The following is a 15,242-nucleotide window of genomic DNA, read 5'->3' as shown; positions in this document are numbered from 1 at the left end:
AAAGGAAAACAGCACATGAATACACGGGAACCATTTAATACTTCCTTGGATAGCTTTTTAAGAACTAATATATAGTTGCTTAAAGGATAACAGAATATAATTTAATCTTAAAGTATAATTTCTACCACAAGTTTGTTGATGATATTGTCATTAATGGCTTAGAGAAACATTCAGTTCAGTTCAGTCGCTCAGTCATGTCTGACACTTTGCTATCCCATGGACTGCAGACTTTAGTCTGCTCTATAGTATTCTTTACCATTATTTTCCTTTTCTCTGTAATTCAGAATGTAATGTATTTGAAGACAGTAATTTGCAGACATGCTACTCCAAAAACAGTAAGTGAACTCCTAGTAAGAAAGTCTCTGTCTGCTTCAAGATCATACCTTACTTATTCAAGGGTTAGTTTTCTACATCCAGTTGGTTAGGCACACATCCACTGTACACTTAGTTCAAAAAATGTATTTAAATTTTAATGGGCAAGTATGAAAGGCATTTCAAATGACAGAGGAGAAATTACATACATACATACATACATAGTGTGATTCTTTTCATTTAACAAACTACTGTTGAACATTTTCTTCGTATAAGCTGTGCCAGGGCAAGTGCAAAGAATGGGCTCTGAACTTCCCAGAGCAGTTGATCTAGTAGCACACATGAGACCTGTGTGTACAGTTAATTCAAATACAGAACACAGTACTTTAAGGGCCACATGAGCAGTATAGAAAGGCAAAGTTGAAGGGAGATCGTTTCTAAACCTTGTTCCCAAATCATGTACAGAAGCTTCTTGAGGTTCCACAGCAGATGCACAAGAGTGTGGCAGAGTGTTTTTAAATACCCAGATGAAACTCTGTGATATTCAATAGATGTCAAATACTACATGAACTATTAATTTAAGATAGTTTGGTTTCAGCATTAGGTCATACCACATTCTTCTTCATGATGTCCTGTCTTTTTGAAGCTGGGATTTTGGGGTCTTTTTGAAGTTCCTGTGATCAGTAAAGCAAATACCCTACAGAAATATATGTGGAACAGGAAGAAGAGAGTGGCAGTGTCCAAGCTAATTCACAGATTTGAAAAGCTGTCCAGCGCCCTATAGACACCCATGTCCCGTTAGTAAGAAATTGTGGTTAAGAATGAAATAAAAATATTATTTTTACTTTTCATGGTTACAGGGAAAATTAAATGAGGTAGAGTATATAAAGTAAATGACTCAAGAGATAGCGTCTATTAAGTACCATTGTTATTGTGATTATTAGTGGTAGTAGTGGTGTTCACATAGACAACAGGACACCCTGGATCAGGAACTGTTTTTCTAAAGTCAAGTGTAATACAGGTTGAAGAGGGTGCAACTTGGGTATCAGGAGCATTAACTGGGAAAAAGTGGAAGTGATTGAGGCATGAGGAGTTGAGAACATGTTAGAAAAAAATGATTGTGGGAATAAAGGAGGTAATGTGAGAAACCAAGATTTTTCTCATCATTGTCCCCTCCTTATACCTCAAGGACTCAATAAATGTGTGTTGAGTGAGTAGTTGGGTGAATGATACAAAAAGAAGAAAGTTCTTTTCAAATTAACGGGGAAAGCTATTGAAAAGCCTTAACTTTGTCTCTTGAACTGTCACCAGTTGACTCTCACTGACTATTATGGAGGCTTATTATATACCCGAGGAAAAAAATCACGTGTAGCGTGCTTGGTCAAGCAGGAGAGAACCAACACCACTCCCATTTCATTTTTTCAATAGTCTTAATTAAGGTTGAGAGCATCAGGAAAAAATCTATTTGTCAGGTCAGTGTGGCCTTGCCAGCTTCTTTGAGAAAATAACATAAATTAAAAAGAAACTAACAGATGGTTATTTAAATTGTAGGTCCAAGACCATCCAGAGTTAATTTTGAATTCAGCTTAACATATATCAAATGAATTTTACATTACCTTTGGGAGACTGATTATGTAAATTTTATATGTATATTCATAGTGACAAAAGTTGTAAACAGTGATGTGTTCAATCCAAACGATGATGTAATTTTAAACCAGCCTCCCTCCAGAAAGAACAGACTGAGTATTGAATCCATCAGTCATCCATGTATGGAAAGCAGCAGGAGAGAAAAAATGTAAATTGTTATCTTCTCATACCTACAGAGGATTTTTCAGTGATAAGTTAATGTGCAATTAAATTTCTCTCCAAACTTTAGCTTAATAAAAATTGTATTATTGATGGCTTATATATAATTGTTCCACAAATTGCAAACAAAAATCATCCCCAGTAAAAAAGGAATATTCTTAAATCTTAGATATGATCTTTAAAAATGCTATCCTTTGATAATGGAGACCATTGATTGAGCAGGCATTATATTTTGAGGTGATTATTTGAGTGAGGACCAGGTTATATATTACCCCACTCTTTCATCATTTCATGTAATCTATCAGTATATTGCAGTTTCTCCTATATGGATGTTTTTCAGGATGTTGCGAACATGAAACATTTCCCATGACATCCTCAGCTGTCTGTTACAGTGTCCAGACCATGGCTGATCGAAGCCAAAGATCTTTCTTCTACTTTCCTTTTCTTCTGCTTTCATTCTTAGAAATAAATCTTTTCCTCAACATTGTTTATTCATCTCTACAAACCAGATCACGTAATAAATGAATTGCAATCATCAACTCTCTCTCCTCTTTCCTTCATCAGAGGGCACTTACTTCAGCCAAAGGTCTGCCTCCTTCTCTCTCATCCACCCCTTTCAGTGTTCACCTTCATGTCTGGACCATCATAACTTTAATTTTTGAAGGTGCAAGGCCATAGTCTGCTTACCTTTAATCTTATGCACTAAGATGGTGGGGGAGGAAGCAGCGGGGAGGGGTTGCATAGAAAATGCTGGAAGGAAATAGCACTTTATATTTAATTTACAACTTACTTGTCTAGATTTTTGTCTCTTTCCTTACAATTTAAAACTAATCCATAGAAACGTAGATAGAATTATATACTCACCTAGTATCACATAACTTTTTACTTTAAGAATTTTTCTTACACTTACTTATTAAAGTGTCCTTTTTAGAAGCCATGCCACTGAAACCAAAACAACAGATGAGAAACCATACAAAATCCATGAAAAATTGGGCCACTTAGGAAAGTTATTGTTATTGATAAGTGAATACAACATAATACTGAAGCAAGTCATTTTAAAATCATTTTCCAGCGTGGTTAATAGGAATAAAGGCTTATAATAAACGCGTCTTCTCTTTTCCACCTTATCTTTATTGAGAAAAGCAAACAGAATGCATTTCAGTCCCCATAGAGTTTCAACTCTGGGTGATAATTAGAAGCCTCATGTTTAAGATTCTTATTTGTAGGTGGTGCTCAAATGCATATTACAGTTTATATCAAGATAACATCTGGGCTTCCCAGCTGGTGCAGTGGTAAAGAATCCACCTGCCAATGCAGGAGATGCAAGAGACGCAGGTTCCATCCCTGGGTTGGGAAGATCCCCTGGTGTAGGAAATGGCAACCCACTCCAGTATTCTTGCCTGGGAAATTCTATGGATAGAGGACCCTGGTGGGCTATAGTCCATGGAGTTGCAAGGAGTCAGAAAGAACTGAGTGACTGAATATGCAATATACAAGATAACATCAAGATAACTGGATGTTATCTTGTAAGGTGACCTCTCATATTTCTCCTATATATGGGTTTAGTGACCCATCCAGGATACTTGGCTAAAGCCAGCACACCGGTCTCCTGCGTTATGGGGTCGTGCTCCTTCCACTGCCCCATGCAGCCAGACGCCCAGCAGCAACAATAACCAGTCATAGCCAGACAGTTCTTCCATTGCAGAATGGTCACATCCTTGTGCCTTTCAGCATGACAGCAAATTTATTCCCAGTTTTCAGCTTGAATGGAGAAAGAAAGGAGGCAATTCTGAGATGTTTACAGATGCCAAAACTTTGAAGTATTTAGAATCACACTTTTTAAGTGATTTTGACTATTCTGAGGTACGATGCTTTGAACACAGGTTAAAAAAAACAGCAGTCACAGTGTAAAGTGCCTTTGTGATTATAAGTCACCGCCAGGTCTCTTCTTGAGTAAATTTGAAGATTAAAGGTCAGTCCTTCAGTAAACTACCCCTTGATTTCCCAAGGGTTGCAGTGTTTCTCTAGCATTTCTGGGGCATTTCTCCAGGTCTGCTCCCATCAAAGCAGTGAGATCTGTAAAGCCCTTCTGGGTTATCACAGTCACTTTTTCCAGAGCTTTCCAATGGATATGCACCTTCTAAAGCTCAACACGGCCTTTTGCATCCTCCTGATTCAAGCAGCCCAGTCATGAACATACTTGGATTTCTAAGTTTTTTGTTGCTGAAATTATAAATTTCAGATTGAAAATGCATAGTGGAGAAAAACGTTATCATCAGTCACAAGCAAAAATCTGAATATACCTCTACACTTCTCTCTCTCCCTTTCTAATCTTAGAAAATTTGAATCTGCATTTTCTCACCCCATATTCCCCTCCCTCCATTCCCACATTTGAGATTTAATGGTAGGAATCACCATCCCATTTAAACTATGGTATATTATACATAATATATATTAATGCACACAGAGCAAAATAGTGCAGAACCATTTCTCCTGTGAAGTGACTGAAGCTGGCCTTACCACCCCCCAAGGCAAATAAATAGGCTGGCCTAACAATACAAAAGGTTGCAGATTTTCCTTTCCTTGTTGCCATGCCAACCACTCATTGCTCCGGCTGCCATTTCCCGGAGCTCCGCAGAGGAGTGTGCAGAGCAGTTATTTAGCATTCAGGGTGGATCTGCAGAAAAGCACACGGCCTCACTGCAAAGTGTCTGCGCCTGGCGGCGCCGATGGACAAGGACAGAAAATGGGGATCTTTGCAATGTTTTCCTTCGAAAGGTTGGGCATCTGGGGCTAGAAAAAGTGAGAAAGACAAGGATTGCTAGAAAAGGCGTGAGGTTTGTATCTGTCACGTTTGCTTTGTCCTATGTGCTCTCTGTACCGTTTGAAGCAGGTTTGGAGTATTAGCTTCAATCATATGTGACTTGCCTTGTTGGTAAATAGAAGGGGGTCTGAACCTAACTGGGGGCTGTCTTGCCTGGACTTTATAATGAAGACCAGCCTCTCAACCTTGGTAAGGTTGCTTGCTTATAGCAGATATTGCTAAATACAGCTTGTAATGTTTTACAAATTAGAAGAAAAGATAGGTACCAGATACAGTTGTTTATTTAAATGTGCAATTGTAGGTAGTTCTTTCTATAAAAAAATTACCTTGTATCTTTCTTTGCTCTTCAGCCAGAATCTTAGAGTAGAATGTGATTGTTTGAAGCCGGTAATTATGAATCAAAATTTAAGGAAAACTTGGTTTCTCTTGACTCCTTCTAATTAAACCCAGTGACTCAACAAATAAAACCCATGATTTTATTCCTTGGAATTTTAATTGCCTACAAACACTCCAAGTTGTGAAGAGTAAGACTTGATCTAACGTAATATAATATTTCAAAATTAAGATTAATTTGCATATGCATTTACTCCCATGTATGTTCCTCCAGAAAATTCCTCCCATGCACTTGTGGAAATCATTTTCATTTCTTTATTGTCTTGTTTTGGGTTAAAGTCAGAACTACATCATAGACACTAATATATATATATATGTATATAAATATATGCACACACATACACACACATATATATAAAATTCTCTTTGGTCCACTGACACTTTGAAAAATTATTGTTTTGAATTTGAATCTTAATGCAACAGATTTGAGCTAAGGAGAGTTTGGAACTACTTGTAAAAATTACTGTCTCTCTTGTTTCTAGCTGTAAATATAATTTAATAGCATTGAATTTTTCACTTGAGCCTTTCTTGTAATCCTATATTTTTTTCAAGACCTTATCAAATTTTCTCCTAATTTGCTACCATGTTGTATCATCATATTTTTCTTTCAATGTATCCCAATTTGAGGTTTTTTTAAATCTTCATTTAGAGATGATTTCTAAACAGTTCATAAATTCTTTTTTGTTTGTAGTGAATAGATGACAATAATCAGTCATGGAAGCCAGTCTTCCTGATTTTTTTTTTTTTTTTTGGACCCTCTAAGCCTGTTTTGGTTAGGATTATGCATGACCTTTATATGTCCCTTGTTCAATTACTAAGAATTCTCTCTTCCCAGAAAATAAAAGAGAAAAACCTTAATAGTAATTTGGAACAAATAAATTAACTAATATCTGGAGAATATTCTTCATCAATCACTAATGTGTGTTTTTGAAAAGTTATATGATTATATTGCTTGCATATACCTGAGAAAAATGTCTGTCACTGTATACCAAATATCCTCTTGAGGGTTGGCTCCAGGTTTGGTTTTATCGCTACTGGGAGGTTAGTAGGTCAGGGAGTACCTAGCAGTCATCAACACCTCCCTCTTTTCTCCCCAAGCCACTTAAGATGAACCGACTTTCTGCTTCAGTGTATCAAGCCCTCTCATCCCCTCACACTTCACTGCACCTTAGCACATTACATAAAGCACCGCTTTGATTGTCAGGGGAGCCTGGAAATTCATACCAGGAGCAGATGAACAGAACGACGGGTGCTGCACTGCAGACCTGGTAGTTTAAGCATGATCTGACTTGACATCTGACTTGTCCTGGGGGGGAAAGGACACCAAACCGCCCAGTGCCCTCTCTCTTTGTGACTCGCCTTACAGAATGAGTCACGGTTCAGCAACACTCAGAAAACAGCCACGCTGATGAGCAGAGAAAGAGGGAAGCGTGTGTTCTAGGCTCTCATGGCAGCTTTTAACAAGTATGCAAATACTAGGTAATGCTAGTATGTAAATGTTAGAAAGGAGAGTTAAATGTCCACTTTTACAATTGATTTCAGCGATGCTCAAACTTCATAAAACATTAGGCAAAATGGGTACTAAGGGAGCAATCAACACATGATTCAGAGAAAAATCATGTGTAATAGAGATGATTCAGCCTCAGCACCCTAAAAATTAGATTCAATATTTTCAGTCCAGGTTTTGTGTTTGGAAACACAGGTCAAGGTAAGGCTGGGAGCTGAGCACCTCTGACTCTTGCATAAGTAACTCCAGCATGAGTAGTCAGTTCTCTATTTGAACTAACAATGTTCTCTTTTGCAAACCTAGTTAATTTGCCCAAGCAATCTGTTCTGGTTTCATTCAAATGCCGCATCATGGAACAAGTGACAGAGGACTCATTTGAAAGGGTACATGCAACAGAAGAGATTATTAGAAATCCATGATCAAAGGTCCAGAACTGATTCATTTTATTCTCTCAAATGAATCTCTTCCTCTTTCAAATGCCCCTGTGTACCATGTTTATGTCTTGCTACTAGAATTGATCATAAGTGTTTGAGGTGGAGGCTGAGCTTCATTCATGTCCATGTTCCTTCTGGTATATGACGTAATGCTTATACTCCATAGTAGGTGCTAATAAATATTTTTGAAAGTGAGATAAAGAAGAGAGAACCTGAAACTATCGCAACACTGTGAATCAGCTATACCCCAACACAAAATAAAAAGTTCAGAGACAATTGAAAAAAAGGAAGAGAGAAAATTAGTATTCATGTTCAATTTTGAGAATGGAAATTACATAAACAAAATAGGGCTACAAAAACTTTGAATATATTTTGTATATATATTGTGTAAGCAATATATTTGTGGGAAAGATGATGTTAGGAATGTTGGAACTAAAGAGGCAAATGGAGGAACATGGGGGGAGGCTGGATTCAGAGTGAAGACGTAGAAGTGTTGACTAGCTCAATCAAGTTGGAATTCTGAAATACTGTTGTAAAGAGAGTGTCATGGAGGGATATAGCAGAAGACTCGTTATGTTCTGCAGATGGGAGTGAAGATTTGGAGTGAAGAAAACATATCTTTGACTTAAAATAGAAGTAAGACATCTGATTAGAAATACAGTCTTGATGATGAAAACACCTGAACTGGGAAAAATATAAAAAATCAGGATAAATGACCTTTCTGAGACACATCCATAATCTAACAGCTAAGAAGTACACAGATATTAAACAACTTTTCTTGTTCATTCTTGCAAAACAGAATCTGATGTAATAGAGTTGGTCTCAGTAGAAAATGATACTGAAATATCCTGCGAACAGAACTCTAAAATGCACACCTTTGTTGATCTTCTGGCTTTAAGGTAAAGATTGCCTCACTACTATAAATCAGAAGGCCACACAAATTTCATTTCTGGCAAATGGACAAACTGAATCTTAAAGAAAATGGATGCTCTAAGTCATAGACTTAATTATACTTTATTAAAGGAATATACTAGTATTGTCTTGGAGAGATGTTATGTATCCTATTTTTGAAGGTCAACATGATTAATATATCACCAATGTTCTTTTACACTACTTCTTCTTTGAGTCTATAAAATTACTTGAAAATGATAAGTTCTTAGGTAATAAAAAGCATTTCACTATTGAATAACAGGGGTATTTATTCACTAATTTTAGGAAAAATGTTTCAGTTTCAATCAGATACATTTCTCTAGTTTTCTTATTTTAAAAAATCTTAAAAGCTGCATGTAATTGATGACTTTCTTTCCTTTTTGACATATTAAAATGAAAGATGCTCCCATTTACATTTTCTAATTTTAATTATTATTTCAGTATTTAAAGGACAGTATTTAATTAAACTACTGTTAATTTTATAAGCAGTTTTTAAAATGAATCAGTTCTTTGGATACTTTTTCTCCTTGTTGCATTTCCGTGCTACTATTCTTTATCTTAAGCTAAAGTGTAGTTTTTTTCCCTTTAAAAATTATCTATTGGTTTTTTGAAAAACCAAGACTTGTAACTAAAACATTGGAAAGATTGGAATAAACCTGTTCTCCTGAGAGCTTTACCAGAATTGACTTTTCTCCAAAAAAACAAACAAAAAAAAATTGCACTAACTTGGCCTGTCTCACAAAGCATGTAAGACAGTTCTTCCAAGCCAGTTGTCACCCAATTCTTCTGTCTTGATTGTAGTAAAAAAGAAACAGAGAAATGAGTTTGAAGCAAGTCCAGATACCACTTTCAAAAGTCGCATTTTAGGAGAGGAAGTTCGTTCAATCAGGATAGCAATGATCTCTGTCCTCTTGAAAATATTTGCCATCCCACCTTTGACAGTTTTAAGTATGATATATCACCCTTGGCACCCACAGTTTGCAAGTATTTCTAGAGGTATGCTTGGTATCAGTGAGACCCACTACACAGAAGAGATATAGATTGATATAAGTAAACAACATTGAAGCAAAATCATCAATGTAAAATTTTATTTCAACAGATGATTAGAGGGTACTTTCTAAAGTAGTATTTGTATGTTATTTGAAATTTTCCGGATTACTTTGAAATTACTATTACTTGTTTTTGTTTATCTTAACATAAACTTTTTGTATCCCATAGTTGGAGAGAAATTCATTTTATAGGATTTTTCATGGAATGCATTAATCAAACCAGAATACAAAAGATATTTTTATTCTAGAATAATTTTTGGCATAAGTTTTTAAATTCTATTTAAGTTTTTGCTTTTTACTATCATAATAGTATAAATATGATGTTAGACTTAACACTTATTTTCTTACTTAAAAAAAATTATTTTTTTATTTGTAAATTCTCTTGATTTTGCTATTCAGAGAGCCTAGAAAAGATCCTTAACTATCAACAATTTTGCTTTTTGGAATTTTTCCAAAGAAACAGTCCTCCTTATCTTATGTTATGGCTGAGCTCTAGTTAACAAGCATTATTAAAGACTAAAAGAAGGATGACTCAAAATTATCTTTCTTTCTCATTTTTTGTTTTCTTTTCTATCATAGAATTTTACTTTTCAGAATTTCATAATGTAATTAATTCCACTGTCCCTTTTCCTGCAGTATAATTGAAACATGGTTCGCAGGTTCTATATATATTCAGTTATAATTTGGAAATGATAAAGAATTATCATGTGTACTTAGTGACTTAAAAGTCTGCCAAGTCCTTTCAGGACTGATCTAAAGAGAATATTTGTGAACAATATTTTCTATAACTCCAGTGCCAAAAATAAAATAGGCAGTTGTAAAAGAGAATCACTTAAAATACTTACATTTCATGACAGACTGACTAAGAAGAATCAAATAAGGTGGATGTTGTATATTATTATTTACACATTCATTCTTAGAACTATGTTAGGACTAGAGGCTTAAGCAGACTAATTACACAGAAGTCATGTTGGTCTGTTTGCTGATTGAAGGTACACCATGATGTACTATGACAAAAGCAATCTTCCCACCACACAGTTCCTAAATTCCGTAGGGTTCTAGGTCATAAGGCCGCCAAAGATTTAAAATTATTACCTTGGGGATGAGATGGTGCCAACAAAATATAGCTAAGCTGATGATTTTTACCTTTTTATTGTAACAGTTTTTCCTGAGATGAAATCTTACAGTTTATAGAAGTAACTGGTAAAGACTCTCCCTGATATATAGAGCACTTACACTTTAAAATTTTGCTCCAGTGATTTTTTTCTTTTTTGGAATCTAGAATGTTTTTCCATTTTTTCATTGTGTTCTCTGTCTCAGACATTCCTGCTTTTGCAATGGTAGAAGCAATAATTTCTCCATATGAAATCTTAGACTCGTGCTGGTGCCCAAGTCTTTGAGGTACCCAAAACAGATAAAACTTTGAAGGCACAAATAGACCTTCATGTGCACAAATGCTGGCACATGCATAGATTCACACACACACATACACACACGTGCTCAAGTGCTGTTCCGCACACACAGTACATTTTGTATTCTCACACAGTTACTCTAAGATGAATTTTTTCTCTCTCTCTTAGTTTTATTGATATTTCATCTCTTCATTAATGTTATTATTAATGTCTCCTGCTACATTCCTTTGTGTGATGTGCTCAAGACAATACAGACAGTAATCCAGTTTCTCTCAAGTCTACAAGGAGTAGTACAATTCTAATGGTTTTGACAAAATGCAAAACCTGAGCTTTACAAGGCTCTGAAAGCATTTTATCCATTCCCTCAGTGCCTTAATTGTTGTACTCAATTTATTGGTATTAAGCAGTTTGAAATTTTCAGAGAGCCATATTCCCCAAGACATTTCTTTCTCAAATTAATTTAGAATCAATAAAATATTGCAAGCTGATTTAATTAGTAAATGTTTACTGTATGAAATACAAACAATGCTACATATATGCACATATTACTACATTTAGATCCTCCAATACCACCAACAGCACAAACCTTTAATTAGAATATATAATTATAAAGCTAAGCCATACTTGCTTGCTGTATTTCTTCTGCTATATGCTTAGAACTAGAAGTGAAATTTTCCAGTAGGTACTGTTTTTGATTGGTACTTTGCCTTTCTAATTACTTTTGATTCCATATATGTTGTTCTTAACTTGCAGTATCCTTCTACTGATAACCATCTTAATTTACAAAGTCTTTCCCTTTAAGTAAATTAAACATTAGGCCAATTCTATCCAAGCTCTAAGAACTTCATTTGAGTAGATTAAATTGGCCATCTAAACAAGATTATGGATTCAAGCACATAGGTTGAAATAGGGAAAAAGGAGAAAGAGGGAAAATTCTCCTATAGTCATACACTACTCCTAATCCTAGCCCAAGTTGTTGCAAATGCCTTTCAGAAGAGGACCATGTGAGTGACTATGAATGTATAGATCAGCCAAAATCTGTGGCCCTTACTAGAAAAATCTTAAAAAAAAAACAACCAAAAACATGTTCTTCAATGAGATTGTCCCACTTTCCAGTACAATTTAAATATAGGAACACCATGTCTTATTCATCTTGCCTTGGTAATTGCCAAGGTAATCATTAGCCTTAGTAGTGACTTGGTAATGACAGCATAGTTACATCATCTGGAGTGGGTACAATATAACTTAAATGTAAGCACCCTGCAGAATGCACTTTGTGCAGTCCTGATTCCTCATCTTAAGTGCATTTATCTCCATAGACTAACATTACTGCAAAGGCGTTTTCCCTCATAAATTTATCCTTGTTTTAGTCAGTAAATCTTTGGAATTCGTCTTTGAAAGAAAAAGCTGGTACCCAGAGATCCACAGCTGTCGTGTTGGCCAGGTGGCTAGGGTGACCCTTTGAGATCAATGGGAATCTGATTAGGAAGGGATATGCCAATGCTGGCCTCTCTAATAAGTACCAAGGTGCCAGAGAAACAAACAAAAACAGCAACAACAAAAACCAATCTGCTCTTTTAATTTCCTTCATCAACACTTGATCACGGGGAACAGCTTCAGAGAGACCATTCATTCACTCTCCAAATTAAGCTGGAGCAGAGGCAAGGCACTTTCCTCCTTTCCCTGTTTATATGAATTTATCTAGGGTGTTTGTTTAGCCGAGCGCTTCGAACACAGTGCTTTCCTTGTTGACTAGTTTCCATCAGCAGCAGCAATTAGCTTCAGTTTCCTAGGCAACCATTCTCTACCCCTCTGAGAAAAACCTTTTCTTGACAGGAGCATTCTGTCTAAAATTGCTTTGTTTTCCTTCTTTCACAAGTGTACGGTAGGCTTACTTGTCATTTCTTTTAACACAGCACTATTATACTTAACTATTCTTAAAAGCAAAAGCGCTTTCTGGCTTTTATATTCCATATGGTTGAATTTATTGTCAACATCTCTTACTTTTCTCTTAACCTGAAAGAAATCAACAAAAATATATTCTCAGGCATATGCCAACTTGCTTGGATTTTTTGTTGTTGTTCACAGTGTAATCAGTGAGCCTTTACATATTCAAGTCATCTCAGCTGGTTGTGATGAAAACCCAAAAGGTACACATTAAAAATCAGGCTTCTTTGTATACCAACAATGTCATAATTTGCTCAGAACCATGTTGGAATTGTCAGGGCCACTGAGAAAGTTTCAGCTCCATTGTTTATAAATCAAACAAACAATATTGATAGATTAATATAACAAAATAACTAAAACAAAAATAGATGCTAAAGTCAGGGCCTGACACTGGCAACAGAATTCGACATGATAAAATAATGTGACCAGAAGTGCATAGTGGTGTAGCATGAATCAGCATCATGGAAAAAACTGGAGGATTGCAAACCGACTGTAAATGCTGAATATCCCTGGGTCGGGAAGATCCCCTGGAGAAGGAAATGGCAACCCACTCCAGTATTCTTGCCTGGGAAATCCCATGGACAGAGGAGCCTTGTCACAGAAGAGTTGGACACAACTTAGCCACTAAGCAACAGCAACATGATATAAGGATAGAGTAAAACTTACCTTATCGTTTTAGTTGCAAAAATCACTGGCAGGAGCCTGATACAGTCTGTTAGACAATGACCCAAAATTCAAGCAAGAAGGTACTCACTGGGAAAAACGACAGAATTGTCCTAAAGTATGACAGAAACTGTCAGTCTTTACCTACATTTTGTCGATCAAATGATGATAGTAGACTTGATAACAAACCTGTGAATGTGATTAAAATAGTAATATATAATTTAAATAAGCACTTTACATATATATATATATTTCATTTAGTTGTCCCAATATACCAAAAGATGAATACCACTTCAGTTCGCCTTTTTAGATGGGGAAACGAAGCTTAGAGAGAGTATTTACTTGCAGTTAGTAAGAGCGAAAGATAGGGTTTGATTCCAGATTTTCTGACACCAGAATCTACTATGGTATAAAATATCTGTACTACACTGATATAAATCAAAATGATATTCTAATGAGACAGTAAATTGGCTTTATCCATGATTTTGCTAGTTTTCCAACTTGGAAAATATGTTACTGTGTGAAGTATATAATATTGACAGGAAATAGAAGTGCCTAGTATAGCAACTTACTTAATAACCTTGTATTGCAATATGACGTTTATTCATTATGTAGGAGAATGTAAGTAGCTTAGCATCATATCTCCAAGGTATTATCAAGTAGGTTTCTGTGGATGAGAGCATGTCTCAGTTTCTTATACCTATTTACTTCTATTTTGGTATAGGCTTCCACCAGTATATTTACCCAATAACAAAAATAAACATGCTTTCCAGAATTCAGTTCAGTCTCCTGAGGACTGCTTTGATCCTCTTGTGAATACCAACCCCATGTCTGTTATTCAGAATATGTTTACAGGACAGACTTCACTTTGTTACCTGTATCTGTTTATCTCTATATTGATGATATAGTGTCACCTGTTGCTCTATTCCCCAGGTTTTATCTTTAAATCCTTTATTGTATATAAGCCTATAAGCAATGGCACCCTCTCCAGTACTCTTGCCTGGAAAACCCCATGGATGGAAAAACATAGTAGGTTAAAGTCCATGGGGTCTCAAAGAGTTGGACACAACTCAGCGACTTCACTTTCACTTTTCATAAGCAATAACATTATTTAAAGGTTATAAAATGGATTTGTTTTAAAGAAGTTGCTTTTAATGTCTAGCTGATTTTTAGACAGATCTTTTATCAGATCAGTTCCAAGTTATCATTCATTTTGCTTAGGCATGACAAGACTTTATGGCCACATCATGAGCTATTTTTGTATTAGTTATAAAAACTGTGTCATTAGCATAATGACACTGCTGGTAAAATTATACCAAGTTAATATTCAAATACTGGTTGTAAGGTTTTCACTGAAATTCTAAATCCTTGACATTAACAAAAGATAGAATAAAATACATATTACACAACATCCTTAAGACAATTTCTAACATAGACTAAAAATGTCCACTTCTGAAAATTTTAGATGTTCAAAAGAAACATAACTAATCCTTTCAGAATTTCAGATTACAGTAAGATGTGTCGTGTTTTCAGCTGCAAGCTCAGTTCAATTCAGTTCAGTCACTCAGTTGTGTCCTATTCTTTGCGACCACATGGACTACAGCACGCCAGGCCTCCCTGTTCATCACCAACTCCTGGAGTTTACCCAAACTCACGTCCATTGAGTCAGTGATGCCATCCAACCGTCCCATCCTTTGTCGTCCCCTTCTCTTCCTGCCTTCAATCTTTCCTAGCATCAGGGTCTTTTCTAATGAGTCAGTTCTTCACATCAGGTGGCCAAAGTATTGGAGTTTCAGCTTCAACATCAGTCCTTCCAGTGAATAGTCAGGACCAATTTCCTTTAGATGGACTGGTTGAATCTCCTTGCTGTCCAAGGGACTCTCAAGAGTCTTCTCCAACACCACAGTTCAAAAACATCAATTCTTTGGCGCTCAGCTTTCTTTATAGTCCAACTCTCACATCCAT

General features: G+C 35.9%; 1 protein-coding gene across 20 annotated transcripts in view; it reads left to right on the top strand.

Annotated features, from left to right (window-relative positions):
* MAP2 (microtubule associated protein 2) overlaps positions 1-15,242 on the top strand; it is a 285,330-nt gene that overhangs the window by 210,985 nt on the left and 59,103 nt on the right. The window lies entirely within an intron of this gene.

Source organism: Cervus canadensis, chromosome 24 (genome assembly GCF_019320065.1).
Source record: "Cervus canadensis isolate Bull #8, Minnesota chromosome 24, ASM1932006v1, whole genome shotgun sequence".
NCBI classification, from domain to species: domain Eukaryota; kingdom Metazoa; phylum Chordata; class Mammalia; order Artiodactyla; family Cervidae; genus Cervus; species Cervus canadensis.
The sequence above is the reverse complement of the archived record's forward strand: the minus strand, read 5'-3'. Positions and strand labels throughout refer to the sequence as shown.